Source organism: Babylonia areolata, chromosome 12 (genome assembly GCF_041734735.1).
Source record: "Babylonia areolata isolate BAREFJ2019XMU chromosome 12, ASM4173473v1, whole genome shotgun sequence".
Lineage (NCBI taxonomy): Eukaryota > Metazoa > Mollusca > Gastropoda > Neogastropoda > Buccinidae > Babylonia > Babylonia areolata.
The window spans coordinates 33,784,922-33,787,930 of record NC_134887.1 but is presented as its reverse complement, the minus strand read 5'-3'; the positions used below and the strand labels follow the sequence as shown (position 1 = coordinate 33,787,930).

Here is a 3,009-nt window from a genome sequence, read left to right as displayed (position 1 = left end):
TTCGTGCTTTGCATCCAATGAAACAATTGTTTACTTATCTCACTGAGGTTGACCAAGACCAGCATCCGGAAAGCAATTCAGAGTGATTTCCCTTCTTCCAAGTCCACAGTTGCAGAAAAATGCGTATCTTTCCCTCGCAATGGAAGCAATAGAACAGCGACTCAGCTCAGAAGCTTTCAGATTGTAGTTCCTTCATTTTCCGCAACATACTTCGGAAGAAATTTATATTCTTCATTTATTTCAAAGCAAAACGGAATACACACAAATGAATGACAATTTTCACAACAAAAGCACCAGCAACAACAGCAACAAAACGGCATCAAAAATCCAGTTACAGATTGGTCATTTTGTTGACTCACTTGTGTAAACAAAGTGAGTCTATGTTTTAACCTGGTGTTCGGTTGTCTGTGTGTGTGTGTGTGTGTGTGTGTGTCTGTGTCTGTGTGTCCGTGGTAAACTTTAACATTGACATTTTCTCTGCAAATACTTTGTCAGTTGACACCAAATTAGGCATAAAAATAGGAAAAATTCAGTTCTTTCCAGTCATCTTGTTTAAAACAATATTGCACCTCTGGGATGGGCACAAAAAAATAAAAAATGAAGCCTAATTATATGCAAACTGCATTTACTGTTATATTCATATTTTTTGTATTCTCTAAACTTGGCACTTTGATCCGATATTCTGACCCAACAACAAGAGCAGTCATTATTATCATTTTTGGTTCAAACAGGAACTTCTTTTGCTAAGCATGGAAGTTTTATTTATTTTGCAAATGTTTTGGTGCAGATAGTAAAAAAGGGAAATTACTCTGTAATTAATGCTAGGGGACTTAATTTGCTTTAAACTGATCTTTCTCATCTTAAACATTACATTTTGAAATTATACTCAATACATAAAAAGCTTGGATTTTTTAAAAAAGTGTTTCACAAGCGAGTCTTGAAGGCCTTGCCTCTCTTGTTATATATAGTTTTGAGTTTGAGCCGGGTTCTCAAGGAGGCGTCACTGCGTTTAAACAAATCCATATACGCTGCACCACATCTGCTGGACCGACGGCAGATGCCCCTGGCGACCATGCAGCAGCATAACCCAGTCAGTGGATTTCTCAAGCAGTTCTACTGACCGTGAGAACTTAACTATACCAGAGGACACTTATATGTTGCCGTGGGTTCTTTTTCAGTGTGCCAAGTGGGCACACGGGACCTCGGTTTATCGTCTCATCCGAATGGCTAGACGCTCAGTTTGATTCTCCAGTGAAACTTTGGAGTAACAGAAGGGTCAGTGACGGGTGCAATAGCCGAATGGTTAAAGCGTTGAGCTTTCAATCTGAGGGTCCTGGGTTCGAATCACGGTGACGGCACCTGGTGGGTAAAGGGTGGAGATTTTTCCGATCTCCCAGGTCAACATATGTGCAGACCTGCTAGTGCCTGAGCCCCCTTCGTGTGTATACTACGGCAAGCAGAAGATCAAATACGCACGTTAAAGATCCCGTGTAATCCATGACAGCGTTCGATGGGTTATGGAAACAAGAACATACCCAGCATGCTCATCCCCGAAAACGGAGTATGCCTGCCTACATGGCGGGTTAAAAACGGCCATACACGTAAAAGCCCACTCGCGTATATACGAGTGAACGTGGGAGTTGCAGCCCACGAACGAAGAAGAGGAAGGGTCAGTGAGACTGACGGGGAATCGAACCCAGACCTTCACTGACACTGTATTGTATCATAGATAATACAAGCGTCTTAACCATTCTGCCGCCATTGCACCTTCCTTTCCATAAATCACATCACTAATTTTTCAGTGCTTGTGCATATTTCCGTGTGAGCCACGAACTGACGACTTCAGTTGAAAGATGCACGGCGACTGAGGTCAAGTGACAGTGAGGTGTGGTACGTGTGTCGTTTGTGTGAATCTCTGCAAAAAGGCGAAAATTTACCCACTGGATTTGTGTTGATCGGTGTGTGGAGATCATACTTTTAGGGATCACTTCAAAAGTATGCTCTGCCGAGATGTCAGGTAACACTGACAGGACCGTACCCTGTGATGACTCGGGAAAGACAGTCACCCCTTCTGAGCGCGAAGCGGGCAGGACTGACTGTAGGCTCTGATGGTCAGTCCTCTGCCATTGATGAACGTTCCTCTCCTCCCTTTGTGGGGAGTTTGGAGGAAGGGGTGGCAATCTGAGCGGTGTATGGTTCAACTAAAATGTCTCAAGGCCTGACTAAGCGCGTTGGGTTACGCTGCTGGTCAGGCATCTGCTTGGCAGATGTGGTGTAGCGTATATAGATTTGTCCTAACGCAGTGACGCCTCCTTGAGCTACTGAAACGGAAACGGTGTGTGGTGTTTTTTTTTGCAGGAGTGGACTTTAAGGTTCAGTGATTCCAATGGGCTTACTGGTTTTTGGATACACTGACGGACGCGACGGGGCGTTAATTGTATAATCATGATTACATGAGGTATTGAAGCAAAGCTAATTTTGAAGACAACTCAGAACACCGGTTTTTTGTTGAGGAAGCTGTCACCACCGGACTGCACGTGCAAAACAGGACCGTGATCAGTGTCACTGTCTGCTTGGTGTGCCGGCAAAGCTGTGATCTTGCCCAGCAGTGTGACAGGTTTCGTTCAGTTTCAGGTGTCAGGGTCAGTGGCGTGTGTTGCAATGTCGAAACCACAGGTGCGTGAAATAACACTAGTATTTATTTTGTGTTTGCTAATATTTTTCTTTTATTATCTTATGCCATTATACAGTGAGGCCTGATTGATTCATCTGCATTCGTTCTGATCAATTTGACGACTATGGTGATTCAAACAAGTTATAGTAGAAATGTACGTAATACCGGCATTTGCAGACATTGATTTATTCAGTGACTGTTGAAATACCCTGACTGGAGATCAGTAGAAGAAACAAAAAACAAACAAACAAACAAAGAGCTTGTTCACTGACTACTCCCTTCAGCGCTGAGAAACAGCCAAAGAAACGGTCAAAGAGAAATTAATTTGACAGCCC

The 3,009-nt window shown here is 43.3% G+C and overlaps 1 pseudogene; it reads left to right on the top strand.

Moving 5' to 3' along the window:
- Positions 1 to 1,965: 1,965 nt before the first annotated feature.
- Positions 1,966 to 2,190, top strand: LOC143288653 (small nucleolar RNA U3; annotated as a pseudogene).
- The last annotated feature ends 819 nt before the right edge of the window (positions 2,191 to 3,009 follow it).